This window comes from Homarus americanus, unplaced genomic scaffold (assembly GCF_018991925.1).
Source record: "Homarus americanus isolate GMGI-L3 unplaced genomic scaffold, GMGI_Hamer_2.0 scaffold51476, whole genome shotgun sequence".
NCBI lineage: Eukaryota > Metazoa > Arthropoda > Malacostraca > Decapoda > Nephropidae > Homarus > Homarus americanus.
In genome coordinates, this window is record NW_024736148.1 from 256,209 (window position 1) to 277,216 (window position 21,008).

At 42.0% G+C, this 21,008-nt stretch overlaps 3 non-coding genes across 3 annotated transcripts; all 3 read left to right on the top strand.

Moving 5' to 3' along the window:
* Positions 1-2,227: 2,227 nt before the first annotated feature.
* Positions 2,228-2,300, top strand: Trnak-uuu. The gene has a single exon. It is a non-coding gene; the product is annotated as a tRNA-Lys (tRNA).
* Positions 2,301-3,992: 1,692 nt separating this feature from the next.
* On the top strand, positions 3,993-4,065 carry Trnak-uuu. The gene has a single exon. It is a non-coding gene; the product is annotated as a tRNA-Lys (tRNA).
* A 646-nt stretch (positions 4,066-4,711) lies between these two features.
* On the top strand, positions 4,712-4,784 carry Trnak-uuu. Its single transcript has one exon. It is a non-coding gene; the product is annotated as a tRNA-Lys (tRNA).
* The last annotated feature ends 16,224 nt before the right edge of the window (positions 4,785-21,008 follow it).

Genomic DNA, 21,008 nt, shown 5'->3' on the forward strand with positions numbered 1-21,008 from the left:
GTGAGTTAACCCTACAACACACATTCCCACCAACTTAAGCGCCTCTAATTCTATACTAATGCCTGGTTAAGTTATAGATCAAAATAGTGTTATGTTTCATCAGATTAAATTAGATTAGCTTAATTTGGGTATTATCAATAGGTTAGGTTAGTACTGTTTCCATATTTTTAATTCAGGGAAATATTACACATCAGACTTTTAGTAATCCGTATCCTGGTAAATGTGTCAGTGTTCTAAGTCGTGACAAACACTCGTATGGGCAAACAGATATTGAGTCAACATTTATTAGGTTGTAGCTCCCATAACTGTGTAACTAGATATGAGGTTTTATCCCCTTGCAAGGCGCTGAGCAGAGGGAGGGTTATAATGGTGTGAGCGAGGGGATTCATAAGTCACTCAGCCTTTTGTCGGGTAGGTGAGTCTCACACGGGCTCTGGATGATGTGGTTGGTAGATATGAGTACCTCTTCTTCAGGAGCTTTTTACCAATATTATAACTCAGGTTGTTAGTGGAACTGTGTTTTCATATTCTACAAGTTATCGTCGACTGTAAATCCTTTTTTTATATTTTTTTATTTTTTTTTTTTTACGGACATTAGCCCACCCAAGCACAGGGCACTGACCCACATCAGGACCTGAGGGCCGAAAAAGAAAATAAATAGAGAAATGGAAAAAAAAATAAACATCAAGAGTTAGAAACGATATCTGTATATGTTGTGTTGTCAAAGAACAAGCAACACTTGAGACCCTGCAATTGTGTAAATGAGGCAGAAAGTCAGTTCAACAACTTGAGACTTGGTCACAACTTTTGTGATGTCATATGGTAGCAGGGTGTACCATTAGACAAGATGGAAAGATGTTGCGTCGTTGTATACTATTTTCACATGTGGAGTGACACTGAAACTGTGAAAACACAACTGTTACTCTCACATACTGTACACTGTCCAACGAGAGAGTTAGATAAAATCATAGCTTATTCTATCCAGATCAAACCTAACTTTGGCTAACCTAACCTAACCTAAACATTTTCTGTGCTTACCAAACCTAATATGTGCTAACATTATCCAGCTTATCCTGACTGTAACTAACCTAAGGAAACTTTGCTTCTACCATAGTTAGACGTACCCTAACCTGACCTGAAGTATATAGACCGTTATTGAAAAAGTGAGCTGGTGGTAATGTGTCGTAGGGTTCAGTCGACGCCCCGCTCCCACGAGACAATTACTATGGCACATGTGTTGGCACTCCTGTATATGACACTCGTATAAACACTGAGCACGGATAGCTCAGTCGGTAGAGCATTTGGCTTTTTTTTTATTTTACCTAAGGGTTCAAGTCCCTGTTAGGGCGTAAGATTAAATATGTGTGTGGGAGTGAGTGTTTGGTGTATAAATGACACTGTTTGTCTCAAAAGTCCACGGAGAAGGAGAGATCTTTGGGCAACAGAATGTAATACTCAGATAACAGCCTCTATAAGCTTACCATATTGACACGACTCCAACACTTAGCTACTGAGAGTTCGTTCATAATCAAGGAACTATACTGTACTGTGCCTCATCTTAAAGACTCAACACAACGAAGCACTTCTTTATCTATCACTGAGCATGACGTCACTCATTAATTAGTTGTCGGGGTGTTTACAGCTCACACAAGCTCAGCATTTAGAAAATTGATAACAAATATTTATAAGTTTTACAGATTTTTTTCGTCTAAATATTAGGGTGGTTACAACAAGTGTCCTTCTAACTAAGAAAGTGAGTTTAGTGTGACACCCTAACCTAACTTAACCTAACCGAGATGTTTAACCTGATAATTATGTCTGGAATGTTTTTGTTTTTCTCTTAGCCAAATGGCATCGAATGACCTGGCTTATAGTCTATACCTAACCTAACTTTATCTAGTGTAACCACCCCTAACCTAGCCTACAGTCTTATCTAACATAACCTAACTTATCCTAACGTGACTTAACCTACCCTAACGTGACTTAACCTAACCAACCCAACCTAACTTAGTGTAACCAACCTTATCTAACCTACCTTAACCTAGCATAGATTTAACCTAAACTATCCCATTCTAACTAAGGAGAGATTAAGGATTAAAGAAATCTGAGTTGGTGTGAAATATCTTTAAATATTTCGTTCACCGCCAGTCCCACGAGACAGTCATCCTGGAGCAGGTGCTGTACTGTACTGTACACCTGTACATGACACAAAGGTAATGTTAATGTAGCCCGGATAGCTCAGTCGGTAGAGCATTAGGCTTTTAACCTAAGGGTCCAGGGTTCAAGTCCCTGTTCGGGCTATGGTTTTATCAAGTTAGGTAAAATGATCGATGTGTGTGTGTGTTGAGAAGTGTGTACAATACAGTACAGTAGTGTGTTCAGGGCTCTCCAGTTTATCTACAACCTCCCTCCTTATTAACTGTACCTTCAACACACTGTTTATCATTCTAGGTCTTAAGTCTAGGAGATTCTTACGTTGTTATTAACCTGACTCTAGGAGATTCTTACGTTGTTATTAACCTGACTCTCGGAGATTCTTACGTTGTTATTAACCTGACTCGGAGATTCTTACGTTGTTATTAACCTGACTCGGAGATTCTTACGTAGTTATTAACCTGACTCTCGGAGATTCTTACGTTGTTATTAACCTGACTCTCGGAGATTCTTACGTTGTTATTAACCTGACTCCAGCGTCGTCAATATGACCGTATAAACGTTAATATAGAAACATTTTGATAAGTTAAGTTATCGGTATCACAAAAGCCCTTAAATTACACCTTCACTATGGGGACGCCACTTTTAATATTTTATTTGGCCAACGCCAGACGATTTTACTTAGCTCAGAGGGAAACCCGTACACAGGGAGTTGGTAGACTCTCCACTAAACTTGATTTTGGAACCTTGGTGGAGCATCAACCCCAGGATCAATACACCATTGTTGGCAGCAGTAGTTACTCGTGATATGCCTTCTCCATTAATCATACTGACAACGCTTAGAGTGGAGGCTTTGGTCGCCAACCCTCAGTTATGATTATGGTACTCTGATTTGATTGAATAATGCTGAACGTGGAACAATTCCGAGCTATTTATTTCCTGTGGCAGACTTTTTACTAAGTAAAACCTACGCCCGAACGTTAAAAGCCTAATGCTCTACCGACTGAGCTATCCGGGCTACATTAACATTGTCTTTGTGTCATGTACAGGTGTAACAACACCTGTTGTATGGTGACTCGCCATTAAACCATATCTTGATAACTTACGTGGCGTATTAGAGTATGTTTAACAATACTCTCAGTTATTTGCATTTACAAAGGTGTTGAAGCCTATGACGTTACCAGCATGTTTCTGGTTAATTCTAAGTAGGTGGCTAACTATATAGACCAGAGCATCGCCCAGCGGACATTGTACTTGGCCGCTCATCATTACCGCAGTTTATTCAATACTTCCTCTCAGGTCGCCGTCATAGAATCAAGTACTATTAGAGCACTTTATCAGATTGAGATAAGACGTGTGGAGTGACTCCAGGCATCTGACTGAGACCAGGTACATATTTTTGTCTATAATAAACGGACTTTCCCGAGATGAGCCATTTCCCACAACATATATACATGGTAACTTGTATGTCTCTCGCCTACAGGGAAAATACAGTATTAGAGTCAACGTTCTAATGTTTCACCGCGTACAGTCACCCACAAAATTCCTGTCGCCATCACTTCCTGAACCACGAACCCTGAGATTCGGATTCGTAAATCCGAAGCATATACAGTATGGACACAAGAAATACAGGTATAAATACAGTACACGTGAAAAATAGTTATAAAATACAATACACACAAGAAACACTTATAAAATACACTAGACAGGAGAAATAGTTATAAATACTGTATACACATATACAAAGCAGCATATAATGACAGCGCGGTATGTTGCGTCATTGTTGACGCGGCAGTCTAGAGGGCTTATGTACCCGGAAAGACCATGTGGTATATGTAGCCCGGATAGCTCAGTCGGTAGAGCATTAGGCTTTTAACCTAAGGGTCCAGGGTTCAAGTCCCTGTTCGGGCTATGGTTTTATGAAGTTAGTTAAGTGATTAGAAGGCGTGAACTAACTGTGAACACTTGTGAAGAACATTAAAGTAACGTTACGTAACTAGAATTATATAACGTAACGTACAATACATACAGCGTCATGACGTAACAACTTAACCTAAAGTAACATGATTTAACATAGCAACTTAAAGGAAGATACTGGAACATAGCACATTCTAACCTAAAGTAACCTTGTTATACCTTGTTTGGTTAGGTTAGGTTATGTTACTTTAGGTTAAATTTCTTTAATCTAATTAACCACCTCAATCTAATTAACTAATAATCCACCTTAACCTAACCTAACATTAACAAGATCATTTAACGTGGGTACTTTTATTTTGTCCAGTGGGAAATTATCTGGAAGAAATTTGTCCAAAAGAAAGGTGTCAAATATGAGAACTGTCCAGGATAGGATTTTGTCCAATGATAAATTATTCAGAAGGAAAATAACAATAATCAGGCATTTTTTTTCATTCAAAGACATTGATGGGAATATGCCCTTGCGTCTGTCTCGCCAAATACTTAACTCGGAGAACAGGTGTTGGCAGACAGACAGATGCAGGAGGGGGGGAGGGGGGAGTGAAGGGGGAGTGACTTTCACGTATATCACACTACATGTACAGCCCGGATAGCTCAGTCGGTAGAGCATTAGGCTTTTAACCTAAGGGTCCAGGGTTCGAGTCCCTGTTCGGGCTATAGTTTTATTTATTTTTATGTTGTTGGGGGTTCTGTGGCCCTAGGATACACCCCCCCATACCTCTCACTCACCACGCTCTCCTCTCTAGTCTATATACTGTACATACATACATGCATATTAATTATTATAATTAATATTATTATTTGTAGTTGTTGTTGTAGTTAGTATCGGTAGTAGTAGTTAGTAGAAGAGTAGAGTAGTAGTAGTAGTAGTAGTAGCAGCAGCGTTGTAGCCTGGTTGAGATGTCGACTGTCCTTCTCTTTGCTTAGGTCTGCATTGCTTTGCCTCAGGGGAACGAGATCGTTGGCCCCAAAGCCGACAATGGTCGTAGATATTGACTATGAGGCAACAGTCACTAAATGCCGCATAGATCTGCGGCTCAACTAACTCAACAAAGCTAGGGTAACTACTTTTGTATTAGGATATTTAAATTTAAGGTAATAAAATGGCGGCGAAGGTGTGGCTATTGGGGGAGGCTGGAGGCCACGTTTCGAAAAAAAAAGTAGTAGTAGTAGTAGTAGTAGTAGTAGTATGGGTGCCGCCACTAGAGGGCAGCTCACACCCCTGGCCTTAATTAAGTGTTCCTGTTTAAAAAGAAAAAAAAAGGAAAAACAGAGCTGAGTGTGTTTACAACTGTGGTGGTTGGCGCCCAGCAGACAGACAGTCCCAACATTATCAGCGATACTTACACAAGCAGCTGTCATAAGAACCGTAGTGGTGCAAGAAACAAAAAAAAATGATTTTTTTAATGAGGAGGTTCCACTTGGGGTGGGGGGCGGTCACCCCCAACTACAGTGTAACTCCAGAAGGGGAATTATCGTCATAGGTCATTAGCTTAACGATTACTGGTGTGGGCGTCGACTGTGATGGTGGGGGTGTGTGGGCGTGGTGGGTGATGGTGTGTGAGCGTCATCACCACCACCACACGGGGACATTACCTGCCGCTTCTAATAATAGTACAGGTGCGAACACTCAGGTACCACAGGTATGCTCCTAGGATGAACAACAACATTACTCTGTTAGAACTTCATATTCCTTCTTAATACTGTTATTAAAAAGATACTCAGACCTTGTTATTTTTACTCTAGGATGATCAGCAATATTTTTTTAGAACTAATTAAACCTTCTTAATACTGTTTATAAAAGGACAATCTGACCGTGTTATTGTTCTCTAGATATTGATGTAGAAAGACTGAGTGTGTGAATGAGTGTGTGGAGTGTGAGAGGGGTCATTGTGTAGATGAGACTATGTGGATGCGAGTGAGTGACTAAGCGATCATGAGTGTGTGATAGTGTCAGGGTGCGTAAGCGAGTGCGAGAGAATACTGTCATGAATGAGTGCGAAACAGAAAGTGAGACAATGAATAAAGCAGTGAGGCGATACATTCTCTCTCTCCTTTATCACTTTTTCTCTCAAAATTAATATATAACTTTAGTAAAAATTATAGTAAACAAACATACCCACATACTGTACCTTGATAACATTATTATTATTAATGGTATTATTTACTTTCTCGATAATTAAGCTTTCCGACGTTTTAGTATGAATTCACTCACTTTCCATACCATAAGCCAAGACCCAATCAGATACAGCTAATCTTGACTTATTTAATCATGTTGATAGTTCATGCCTCACTAGATGTGTTACACCATGAATGTCAATGTAGCTTAGTGACTTTATATAGGATTATTATAGTAGGCCCTTTAGTTGGCTCTCATCAATCATTCGTTTTCTTTGTTTGTGTTCGAGGTATATAGAGGGCAGACTGAGTTAAAATAATCCCCGTTACACTTAGTGGACTGTTCTTCGTATTTGTCTTGTTTCTGACATTTCCAGGAAGCATAGTGCCCCAGCCTGTGCAGATAACCATAGTTAAGACTCAAGTACAGATATCAGTATCAGCTATTATTAGTATTACAAGTTTTTCTCACATACCATCCAATATAGTAATAGAAGTAATTACTAAAGAATATACAGTTCCTTCATACGTTAATAACCTTTATTATGTATCCTTAAATATAATTCTTCAGGTGACTAATAATTATATTTTCTTTGCAGGTAACGTGACATAGTTATAAGTCTGGCCGGTGTAGTTTGCAGTGTGGGTGAGTAACTATGATTCTTTGGGAATGCATTTTTGTGTGTCAGTCTGTCTGTGAGTTTGTCTGTCTGTAAGTGTGAATGAATGTGTCTTGTGTTACTTGGTTGTGTGTGTTAGTGTCTTCATAATTATGAGTGATGGGAAAGAGCTGTCGATCAGCCATTGTCTAGACTGTGAGATTTAATGTGATTTGTCAGATTCTTGTCTCCAAATGCGTGAGAGTTAGTGTAGTTGTGGTGAGTTAGAAGGCCCGCCCAGGCCGCCCTGCCCCCGCCCACCCAGTGTTGTGTTGGTCGTGACAGACAGGTGGTGTCACGGGACGCCCCTAGGGAAGCACTGTGTACCTCTTCTGTTTATAAACATTTCCTGTGTTTATATTGTGATCACAGTTTTGAAAAGATGTTAGAGGAAAACTGGTCTTAAGTTTAAAGTGTCGCCATTGTGTTGTTTTTGAGGTTTGTGACCAATTTTAGAAATGTGTTGTGGGTTAAGTGTCTGTGTTGTGTCTCTTTAAACTCGTATTTTTTCATCACAAGTGGAGACCAAATTCTGTATTTGGTAATTAAATTAGTATAGAACTGAACTGTGAATCGAAGTTCAATAAATAAACTCGTGGTGTCAGTAACTGGCCCAGTTTGTGTGGTTAATATTGTCACCAGAGTTATAAAGAACAGTGTGAGGGTCACCACAGCGGCCGGTCACTGATATGTTTCCAAGATGTGTTGAAATGTCTCCCAGTCAGCTGGTCGTGTGTGATTGGTGCAGTGTTTAGTGACGTCACATTTTGGATTATCGTGGATTATACTAACGTCACTTATCGGATCATTGTGTTTGGTGACGTCACACTGTTTATTGACGTCACACGCTGGGTCAACACTAATATCTAATGACAGGTGATGTGAACGCAATTAAGAGGTCACCCCTTTAGTAACAGGTAAGCTGGACTATTTAATTAAGGCTGACACAGGTAATAAAACGCATCTAATCTGGCAGACTATTTGACGGACCAATAGTTTAAACTAATGGCACATATTTATGTTTATCCAATTCATTTAAGATCTTGTTGTTCTGTGTCCTCAAACAGGTGCTGAGTCATTATTATTTACTATTATTTGTTCATTGATCGTGATTTGTTCCGAGACGGGCAGACAGACGTGGGGTGGGTGGGAGGGGAGAGTGTTACCTTCCAGCGATGATGAGAGCTAAATAGCTAAAACGTAGACAGTTTAAATGAGGTAAATAGACAGAAATTCACTCCGTTTCCCCTCAAAAAAGACGGTGGTTTTATTTTTGCCGTGACCAACCAATGACTTACTTCCTCTGTTTCCCCGACACTCCTCTCTGATTGGTCGATGGTAGTGACGTCACTTACGGCTAACCAAAAATAGTAATTCTAGATATGTTTGTTTGTAAGTTTATTTATTCCCACAACACTGACCCCCCCAGTACAGCTTATTTTCTGTGCTAAAGGGGTCTATAGGGCATCGTACTAATTCTTTTGGCAATCGTCTTTATATTAAAACTCGACTTTAATAAACTCAAGGGGACTAAATATGCCAGATATAGACACCGTAGCCATTGAGGTTCTTCTTTACACTTTGGCAAGTTTGTCGGACGGAGACGAGTGCAGGTTATTCCCGCATACAAACAACCAGGTAGTTCATCGTCTGTAAACAATGAAGACAATAATTAGTGAGTAATATATCACTGCAGTGTGAGGAAGGTTTACACTGAGGACTGGTGTCATATTGTTCAGCTGGTACACAAGGGCGGTGATAATGGCTGCGGTACAAGTCATTTAGGAGTTGTGTACATATTATGGTTGTTCACCCTTTAGTGTCTTTGTTGCCTTACTTTCTCTTCCTTCCTTCACTATTTTTTCCTTCTTCCTGTCACCTCTACGAGTTCTGGATGTGTACCTTTGTCCTGTGCCATTTTTGTGTTATTTTTCCTGCCCCGCTGCACCGTGTTGTGTTAAACCCCTTGAGGACGATTGTTTAATACATCCTGAAAAAATGGTCCTTTAAGGATTAAACCATAGTATTCAGAAGTTTAAACTATCGTCCACGAGTGTTTAAAACCATCGTCCTCGGAGAGTTAAGCCATCATCCACAAAGGGTTAATCCCTCGTCCTCGATGGATTAATTAAACACGAGGGTTCAAACGTTAGCAGTTCACCGTGTACAGAACAAGTATTTCTTTCACAAGGAATCTGCACACCTTACCTCACCTCACCTGGATGGGGCACAACACACACACAGACGCGCGCGCGGAGAGAGAGAGGAACCCAACTCACTTATTGAGGGGAGGGAAGAGGCCGGCCGTAGCCCCCGCTGGTGGTGCGCCAAACGAGGAAAAGAGTGGAGGGCGGCCAGTAGCGCTTCATAAGGTGGCGGTGGATCACTACTGCCGCCGCCAACCACAAACACACGCTGGTAGTCCCCGCTGGTGTGTGCCGGGAGGGAGAGACACGGATAGGAGGGAGGAAAAAGGGTATATCCTATCAATTATCTACGTTTTTCTTATGTATTCACTATTACTGCTCTTCTACCGTCGTTCAGTATCTGTTGTCACCCTACTGTTATTGATCACAGAGCCGCCAGGTATAGACGAGCCATTAACATCTAAACATATACCTGAGTCACCCTATAACATACATGTATATATTATAGGTATTACTATCCACGTATATATGTAAAGGGATTTACATAAAGTCCTTTTGGGTCTTGGTAGATATTAGTGTTTTAAGTCTCGAAGGGATAATGCTAGTATTTATTATGTACAGTTCAATTTGTGTGGATTTGTTTGTGTGTAATAGTAATATTTGGTATGAGTATTGATAATATGTGTGTGTGTGTGTGTGTGTGTGTGTGTGTGTGTGTGAAGGTAATAATTGGTATGAATAATTACCTAACTTATCCTATTCTAACCGACCTAACACCGTGTATCGTGTGGCCACCCCCGTGTATCGTGTGGCCACCCCATGTATCGTATGGCCACCCCGTGTATCGTCTGGCCACCCCGTGTATCGTGTGACCGCCCCGTGTCTCGTGTTGTCACCTTGTGTACCCGTCAAGTACAAAATGTTTTTGGTGATTTTCGATGTGATAACTGCCCTGTGTGGGAAAATATGGGAGCAGGGAGGTATATGTAGTGTCAGGGGAGGTCTGGTGCGTGAGTGTCAGGGGGGTCTTGGTGCGTGAGTGTCAGGGGGGTCTTGGTGCGTGAGTGTCAGGGGGGTCTTGGTGCGTGAGTGTCAGGGGGGTCTTGGTGCGTGAGTGTCAGGGGGGTCTTGGTGCGTGAGTGTCAGGGGGTTTCTTGGTGCGCGAGTGTCAGGGGGTGATTGAGTCTTACAGGGACCTCAAGGTTAGGTGGTCCTCAGTGGTCACAAGGAGGCCATCACGTGTCTGTATCAGGTAAAGTAATGGTACTCTCTCTCTCTCTCTCTCTCTCTCTCTCTCTCTCTCTCTCTCTCTCTCGTGAGACAGGTAAGTGGGTCAGAAGTTCACAAGGTGTCTGAGCCACAAGCCTCCCGCCGCTGGCAACACTGTCTTCCCCCTGCCTACCTGTACCTCACCTCAGCGCTGACAACACTGCTTCTTTCTGCACTACTCACTCAAGTTCCACAAAACATCGTCGTTATTGACCACTGTGTTAGTGAACGATAGTTAAGGATTTTATTTAACTCTCCTTCACTTGTTGTATGCGGCGGTAGTATTATGTATTAGAGTTGATAAATAAATAGTTTGTAACTGTTAATGTAGGAACGTTTTGTAACTGGCGAACTGACTGGAAAAAAAAATAAAAAAATTGAAAATGTGGTAGAAGTGGTATTGAAATTCTGCCATAATGGTTGACTTCTCTTTACGCCAATTAGGAGAGAGTGATTAGCATACGTGATATATTTTAAGTGTGGGCAGAGTGGAGCAGATGTGGTTAGGTTAAGTTTAACAAAGATTACTTACCTTATTGTAAGTTAGGTTAAATAGGGTTTAGTTTGCTTATTTTGAAGTAAGTTAGGTTTATAATTCGTAAGGATTCATTTGGATAGGTTAGGTCTGCTTTGGTTAAGTTAGGAAGCCTGGAGTAATTTCTCTGGTTTTAATATTGTTGTTTGTCATCGGGGGAGAGGGCGTGCCTTACTGTACCCCTGGCCACGCCCCCTGGTAACACCCTTCTGACTACGCCTACCAACGATACCCTCTTGGCCATCCCCGCCCTCGGTCACGCCCCTATGGCAACACACCTCCCCCTCCCGTCACCCCTCCCTTCATTGAGGCCGGGGCCGCCCATGGCAGAAGTGACAGCTAAATAAAGATAGACTAGATAGATAGACAGACACCGAAGATAGACAGACAGACAGATAGATAGTTAGACCGACGGGGACAAGTTTAACAGCATAAAAACTTAATACATTATAGATGAGAAGTGAGTCAGAATTATTATAATGAAAATGTATTGAGCTGAAAGACAGACAAACATTCGTGGCAGATACAGACGAAACAGCGCAAAAACATTACATACATATCACGAACCACAAGCCAGTCAGGATTATCATATACACAAACCACAAGCCAGTCAGGATTATCATATACACAAACCACAAGCCAGTCAGGATTATCATATACACAAACCACAAGCCAGTCAGGATTATCATATACACAAACCACAAGCCAGTCAGGATTATCATATACACAAACCACAAGCCAGTCAGGATTATCATACACAAACCACAAGCCAGTCAGGATTATCATTTACACAAACCACAAGCCAGTCAGGATTATCACACAAACCACAAGCCAGTGGATTATCATACACAAACCACAAGCCAGTCAGGATTATCATATACACAAACCACAAGCCAGTCAGGATTATCATACACAAACCACAAGCCAGTCAGGATTATCATATACACAAACCAAGCCAGTCAGGATTATCATATACACAAACCACAAGCCAGTCAGGATTATCATATACACAAACCACAAGCCAGTCAGGATTATCATATACACAAACCACAAGCCAGTCAGGATTATCATATACACAAACCACAAGCCAGTCAGGATTATCATATACACAAACCACAAGCCAGTCAGGATTATCATATACACAAACCACAAGCCAGTCAGGATTATCATATACACAAACCACAAGCCAGTCAGGATTATCATATACACAAACCACAAGCCAGTCAGGATTATCATTTACACAAACCACAAGCCAGTCAGGATTATCATATACACAAACCACAAGCCAGTCAGGATTATCATATACACAAACCACAAGCGAGCCAGAATTATCATAATGACAACGTATTCAACTAAAAGACAAACAGACAGACAGACAGACAGACAGACATCCCTGACAGAAACTGAAGTAACAGCACCAAAAAATATAACATTATATATATATCGTAAACCGGACGCAAGCCGAATTATCATAATGACAACGTATTCAGCTGAAGTGTTCTAATTACCGAGTAGTATGAATAATACCGGGAATTACCACACCATTAATACCACGCACCCGCACCTGGCCGGATTTTGGGCTAAATACCACAAATCACAGTGAAAAAGTCGTCATATTTTGGGTTATTTAAGCCAGCTTTAGTATCCGGCCTTCCTGATCTAACTGGTAATATTTGGGTTTATGAGGGACGTTTCTAAGTGTGGTTTAATATACGAGTGATCAATTTTAAGTCAGTTTAAATCAATCTTATTCTGTTATTACTCTCTTGTGTTGATCTTGTGTGTGTGTGTGTGTGTATGTGTAGGTTATATTGAGCGGTTTAGTGAGCTACCCGCAGGTAATTGGTCGAGTCATTAAGGAACCGATTAATTAAGATAAAAATAGCACAACTCAACACACAACGCAACATAACACACTACACTACAGCACAACGTTGGAGTGTAGGCTAAACGGAAGACTGACGACACACACACACACACAGTCTTATAGTACCCCGGAGTGAAATTGGTAGGGGACTAATTCGCTTTACAAAAAAAAGAAGAGAGAGAAAAATCAGAGAGGAAATAGAAGAAAGGAGAGAGAGAGAGAGAGAGAGAGAGAGAGAGAGAGAGAGAGTCCCCCTCCCCCTCCCTGCACTCCACTTCCGGAACGCATTCATACACCACTAAATTCACTTCCCGACTTTTCTGGGAAAACAAAATCCTATCACAGAATATAGTCGACGATCCCCTTTACCTCGGTCTGTAAATGTATACCGTTATTGTCTGTTTACCAGTTACTGTACAGGATGGTAGAGGTGCAGTCAGATCCTCGCCGCGCCATAACTAAGTCCAAGGGGTCATAACTCTGTACAATTATGGCACAGCTAAGTCCAAGGGGCCATAACTTTGGTTGATAAAGGTAATGGTTGTGTGTGTGTGTGTTTGTGTGTGTGTGTGTGTGTGTGTGTGTGTGTGTTCGTTCGTTCGTTCGTTCGTTTGTTTGTTCGTCCACCACAAGACCAAAACCTCAAATGGCCTCCGCTGAGAGGCGTTGCTCCCGTCTTTGTCTTTCTCTGGAATGTACCTCCAGTGGGGGTTCTACACCCCTCCTCCCACGTCTATATCTCCCTGTAGAGGTTAGGTTTACCGTGTGAGTGATACAGTCCTCGCCATGGTGTACAGCAGTCACCTTTATCAACACCAAAATTGTGACGTCACTGGCTGGTGTGTGGCGGAATGTTGGTTGAGTGTGGTGAGTGTTGAGGAGGAAAGCGGCAAAGTCTTGCGGAACTTGACGTTGTTGTGTAATAGTATAAGATTCAACACAGTTTCAGTTTCATACCTTAAGTCTCTCAGTTCACAAGACCCGGTACTGCAGCACAACACAGGACACTTAGAGACGGACTCACACTGTAGCATACTTGCAGCAGTGACACAATACAGCTGCCGTGATAGAGGTGGTCGACTCATCCTCACCATTTGTTGGAGAAAACGTTGACCTTGGCGGAGCTGGCTGTAGAAACTGGTGCACCTGTGGCAGTTGTTTTCCTGTGTCTGCCATATGTTGCTGTGTTGAACATATACTGCACGGGAGGGCCATGTGGGTGTACCGTACGGGGAGGGCCATGTGGGTGTACCGTACCTTGAGGGCCATGTGGGTGTACCGTACGGGGAGGGCCATGTTGGTGTACTGTACCTTGAGGGCCATGTGGGTGTACTGTACCTTGAGGGCCATGTTGGTGTACCGTACGGGGAGGGCCATGTGGGTGTGCTGTACCTTGAGGGCCTTGTTGGTCTACTGTACAGGGAGAGCCATGTTTGTGTACTGTACATCTGGAGGTTCTATTGTACACCTCACTTGTGGTGTATGGAGCGAGTTATCCATTATACATTACAGTGAAGACATACTGTAGTGCAGTGTAACAGTACAGTGGACGTGAGAGGACACTAGGAATATAATGTTACGTTGAATAGAACCAAAACATTATTCAGTTATTAACTTGGTTTATGTTACTCATAGACCGTTAAAATATGGTTAAGTTAGGTTACTTTTGTTAAAATGAGTTGTGGTAAAATAAATTGGGTTTTTCTTTGTTAAAACCACATTTTTAGCATAACACAGTAAACACGGCTGCCTCTGTGTACTGTACACATATTACACAAAACAATGAGTTTTAAAACGTGTAGACAGAGTACAGTATAATAAATGTTGTAGAGTATTAGTTGGTGGGTCACAAGACTACAATGTTTTCAGTGTTGTTTATGGGGGAAAATCCCTCCAATATATACATTTATTCTGCCATTTTAAACAAAACTAATTGTTCTACTTCCAATGTATACAAATAATTGTACAGTTGCAGGTAATGGTCAGTGATCATAACACACACACACACACGGGCTAAGAGCTGAAATTTGTTAATGTTACTTTTGTAAGTGCGTTTATTATGTCAAGGACGGACACAGGCTATGTTCTGCCCCTCTAATATAGTTAGTAATGGCTGCATCCACTCTGGCTCACATAACAAACCCGGCCAATACCTAATTACAGTGTCTTCAATACCCTCACAAGCCCTCCCACTTGTTCGTTAATCTTACATGTTAGGTGACAGCCTACACTTCAGTATACGAGAGTAACAAACACTGTTTTTTGGGTGACTTGTTTGTGCCAAATAAACTGATGAAGTTACCTCAAGTTAGTTAATGTATAAGTTAAGAGTAAAATGTGAAGGAAAACTTACCACCTCGCTCTCTAACCCGAAGCATTTATGATTCATCAGTCATCAACACACAATGAATCTTTACGTTTGCATGAAGTCGAACACCCAATGTATCCCTGAATGTCATCAAAATACTTAAGGGTAGAATAATCACAGGTACAGATACAGGTACTTGTAAGGTACAGGTACAAGTGAGTTACAGTTACAGTTAAATATAATAAAGTAGTTTCTGATACAAGGGAACTGACATAAACGGTACCCTTCACCCCTCTTCTCTTCCTCCTCATTTCCCCTTCATCTCCGTTTCCTACTCTTTCCCTCTCCCCCTCCTCGTCTCCTCTCTCCCTTCCACTCTCTCCACTCTTACCTCATCTTCCTCCGCTCCTCCTCTTCTCTCACGGGATGGGGTGTTGGGGGGAGGACACCAGAAGGAACTAGCGGGTAGAAAGTTACGTGTGTTTCAATGGCTAGGCTTGACTTCCTTCCCCCTCAGTCTGTTAACTTTGGCTGCCAATTTTTCGCTTCCTTCCTCCTCCCTCACCCCCCCCCCCCCCACCGTGTGTGTGTGTGTGTGGAATAGGGACAAAAGTGGCTCATAATCTTTCAGGAGAAAAGTTTTGTAGTTAAACCAGAGAACTGGAGTTAGTGAATTCTAAAAGTTGTGCTGGAGAACCTTGTATTAATACGTTTGTTTCTTGGCAGCCTTGAATCACGTCAGTTCCCGCCTGTTCTCACCTGACGTAATAACTTTCCTGCGTGAGGATGTTTTACCCTTGTTACTTTTGAGAACAATTAATTTCACATACGTAGACACAAAAAATAAATAACACACACACACACACACACACACACACACACACACACACACACACACACACACACACACACACACACACTACTACCATAACAGAACACCACTGCAGGCAGAAGGGAGAGAGTTCATTCTATGACCTTGTGAGTGGTAAGGGTGTTTGTGTGTTTTTAAGATCGAGTCAGATTTAGGATTTAGTCAGTGGTGGAAGCGTTGGGTCATTGTGTTTGGGAGGTATTAGAATGACCCCGCTCGTGTGTGTGATGAATAAACTGTTGTTGTGGTCAATTTTATTACATTATTGTGAATATCTTGATGAAAATTGTCAAATTCCTTGCATGGGCCTTGGCGAACTGTTGTGGTTGTGGTGCAGGGGTTGTGGTGGTGGTAGGGGTGGTAGAGAAAGTTGTTGTGTGGGATAGGGGTATTGGTGGTGGTGGTGGTAGAGAGTGGTGTAATGTAGGGTAGTGGTAATAGTGGTAGAGAGAAGTGTAGGGTAGTGGTAGTAGTGGTAGAGAGAGGTGTAGGGTTGTGGTAGTAGTGGTAGAGAGAAGTGTAGGGTAGTGGTAGACGTGAGAGGTGTGTACGGTGTAGCGGATGACTTGTGGCCAGTAACGCGTACACCCACACACCTGCCGCTAATGATGAGGTTTCACCTGTTAATTAAAGCCTGGTCTCACGTATTAATTAGAGGCGCATTTTGGTGGCTTTATTAAGACGGGATACCGTGTTTACGCCTCTACCTCTCCTGTCTATCTACCTACACTATATATCTGACCATACGTATATATTCAGGGAAGAAAGGGAGAAAAAGAGAGGAGGGAGGGAGAGAAGGAGGGAGGAAGAGAAAAGGGGAAAGAAAGGGGGGAGAGAAGGAGGAAAAAGAGGGAGCTTTCCCGCCGCTTCTCGTTTGAAGTGAAATTGACTGACCACCAAAGTTGCCGCCGAAATAATAAAGTTTCTCAGAGAATTGAAGAAACTCCACGCTGACCAGGGTTGACTCTCCCGGGGCCAAGTCACTGGTGAGTCGGAAGAAGCTGATTGTTACGTGAGTCGCTGGTGAGTCGGGAGAGGTTGAGTCATTGATGAGTCAAGAATTTATTTGGGTGAGTCATTGTGTTTGTTGAGTCATGAGAATTGAATCAGTGATGAGTCAATAAGGGCAAGAATATTGAGTCACTAATTGAGTAAGGATTATGAGTTATTGCTGAGTCACCAAAGGATGAGTTGAGTCACTTACACACGTTACTATTTACCTGTAGTGCTTACTCGCTTACAAATCTTGCTTATCTATATTAGGCGGTTGTTTATACACACACACACACACACACACACACACACACACACACACCCTTCCACCCCACGACCCTCCACCACCACCAACACCCCTCCACCGCCCACGCACCACCACCGCCCACGCACCACCACCGCCCACATCTTCACCATCAACTGTATCACACCAATATCTCTGCCGTCTTCCCTTATCACTTAATTAAATTTTGACGAAGTTAAAACTGAATCGTCACGAGCTGCTTCCACAGGCCTGAACATCAAGTTGTCTGTCTCTGTCTGTCTACCTGTCTGTTCTTGTGTCTGTCTGTCTGTCTCTGCCTGTTTGTGTGTGTCACTATTTAGTTAACTTCTCAATCTCCCTCCACACACCCCTTCCACACACCCCTTCCACACACCCCTTCCACACACCCCTTCCACATACCACGTAAGCACATAATCCCCCAACCAGACGCTGTTCTCGGTGCGACAACATCACCATCCATCCCGGCATCAATGAAGAGCGCTGCCAGACGGTAATCCACGAATGACGATAATCCCGTAGTATTACAGAGGGATTTACTACCTTGTTGACAGTCATATCCTCACGCCCTTGAAGAAAGTGTTAATCCACCGGGCTGTTGGAGAATGGGGGAGAGATTGTTGGAGGGAGGACTCTCTCTCTCTCTCTCTCTCTCTCTCTCTCTCTCTCTCTCTCTCTCTCTCTCTCTCTCTCGCTTTATTGTGTTCTATTATTGTATGAAAGCTCTCCCTTCTCTCCCCTCCTTCTCTCTCCTTTCTCTTCTCCTCTTTCTCCCTTCTCTTCTCTCTCTCTCCTTCCCCCCTTTACCTTCACCTCATCCCTTTCCTCTCCCTCTACCCACTCTCTCCTCTTCCCCTGGCCTTCTTGTCTTTCCTTTCCTCTCCCTTCCTCACTCCTCCCCTCCTTTTCCTTCTCCCTCCTCTTCCTCACTCCTCCCTCTCCCCCTCCCTCACTTTTTGTCGTATTTTAGGTTATTAATTCAAGGCTTATCTCTACCCTTTTATCTCTCCCCTCCTCTCCTCTCATTCTTTACTTCTCCCATTCCCTCATTCTTTCCCTCTCCCTTCCCCTCCCCTCCTACTTCCAGCTCTCTCCCCTCCCCTACCCACTATACTGGCGTGGTTTAATATCGTGGTGTGTAACGTTAATGCTCTTGTGCACAGATAAAAAAGGTGTGTGTTTTATGTTTGTTTTATGCAGCCATGTTTTAATATCGCGTCGTCAGGGTACAGAGCCTCTGACCTGCTGTATTAATGTTCACTTACTGTACCTCGCTCTATGTCACTCACCTGTTGTGTATGTGTGTACGCGACGGTACATATGCATTTTTACACTGACACACACACACACTCAGATACACTTGTACTTATACACACACACAGATTTAAATACACTTACACACATACGCACACACACACACACACACACGCACTTTTTTTAAGATATTCGTAAAAATATTTCACGTTTTTTCCGTGACTTTTTCCCATATACTGTTAAGAGCTTTTATCACGGGGGTCTGGTGGTCATGGGTTGCTGGTGGTGGTCATGGGTTGCTGGTGGTAGTCATGGGTTGCTGGTGGTGGTCATGGGTTGGTGGTGGTAGTCATGGGCTGGTAATGTTGCCTCACACACCCTGCCACGCCCCACACGGTGTTATGTTCCCACACTATGGTCGTGGTAATACTGTTCACATGTTTACCCAAGCACTCTATTGTGGCTTAACAGTATGTAAACTGTCGACTTGTGAAAGAGACTTGATGGGTACTTGTAAGCCCGGACCTAGAAAACAGTGCGTTAATGTTCGGAATAAGGCAAACAGATAATTAGGTTTTATATCTAGAAGTGTAAGTAATAAGAGTGTGGAGGTCATTATATCTTGCGCTAGTCAGGCCGCACTTCGATTATGCTGTTCAGTTCTGTTGCCCTTATTATAGAATAGTTATCAATTCTCTGGTGTCGGTGCAGCGAAGAATGACGAAAATTATTCCGTGACTTAGAAATCTTCCATATCAGGATAGATTAAAGAAACTAAACTTTCATTCCCTAGAAAGACGAAGAGTGCAGGGAGATATGATAGAAGTATTTAAGTGGGTGAAAGGAATCAATAAAGGAGATATAGATAAAGTTCTTATAATATCCGAGCAGGATAGGATTCGTAACAACGGATTCAAGTTGGATAAGTTGAGGTTTAGGAGGGCGATAGGAAGAAACTGGTTCACAAATAAGGTGGTGGACGAGTGGAACAAGCTTAGCAACTTTGTAGTAAGTGCTGGAAAGTTTTTCAAGGAGGCTAGATAGATTCCTGGACGATAGAGAGTGGTTGCAACTATTGACAAGAGCTGCCATGCACAGGCCAACCGGCCTATTGCAGACTCCTTATTTTTTTATGTTCTTATGTTAAGTGCCAACCCATGCTGTGACCTTGACCTGTTGACCTTGTTGCGTGTGACCTTGACCTGCCGGCCTTTGACCTTGACCTTGATTTGTTGATCTATTGGCCCTTGACTTCAACTTGTTGACATTAAGTTAATTTGTTGACCTTGTGTGTGACCTTTGACCTTAGAAACAGCAGGTGTAACAGTTGATTATTATTGAGACTGTAGCTCTTACCGGTGTCTCGATATATTACCAACACACAGACTCCACCTACTCACTCCACCTCCACCGTGAGAGTAATTATATAATGACAATATCCCCGGCGGGTCATTGTTGTCACCTGCCCACACGACAACGTCACCTCCGGGCATAAATACAAGCAGAATGTGGGCGAATGTTCGTCTGACGTACCTTCACCCCTCATCCCTCCCTCTGCCTGCAATGGTGCTTTTTGTGGTAGGAGTATTTGAGCTGTCATCTTAAGGCCTTTGCTCTTATTATTATTATTATCATTATTATTATTATTATTATTATTATTATTATTGTTATTATTATTATTATTATTATTATTATTATTATTATTATTATTATTATTATTATTATTATTATTAATATTAATATTATTATTATTATTATTATTATTGTTATTATTATTATTATTATTAGTAGTAGTAGTAGTAGTAGTAGTAGTAGTAGGGGAACGAGAGCATCGACCCAAAGCCGACAACAGTTGCAGATATTGACTATGAGGCAACAGTCACTGAATGCCGCATAGATCTGCGGCTCAACTAACTCAACACAGCCAGGGTAGCTACTTATGTATTAGGATATTTAATATTAAGGTAATAATATGGCGGCGAAGGTGTGGCTATTGGGGGAGGCTGGAGGCCACGGTAAAAAAAAAGCAGTAGTAGTAATGTCTTCATTATTCTTAAACGTATTTATTGATTATTATTATTATTATTATTATTATTATTATTATTGTTGTTGCATAGTCGATAAAAAGATAAAAAACAAAGTCCTGATAATGAAAGTCAAGAAAGAATTACTATATTACTAAAACAAGTCAATAAAAGATGAGATGAGAGGTGAGGTAGGCGTACAGTGCCTACCTGGGCTGGGCTGGGTGGTGCTGTGACCTATCACCTTGAAGGGGACAACAGGTAGGTGTGGTGGCGTCTCTCTACCTTATTGTTTCTCGTACACAAGGGACACGGTACTTGGTGGCTGACGTAGTGCTCATGGTGATGGACATGATAATACCGGTACCATTATCATTAATCATTATTAGACGTATTGGGGTAATTTGCACCCAGTTAGATTAGGTTAAGTTGTCATGATATGTTAAGTTACGTTAGATTAGGATATGATACGTAAGGTTAGGACAGGTAGGTGAGGACAGGACAGGTAGGTTACGACAATTTAGGTTAGGTTTAGATAAGTTAGAGTCAGGA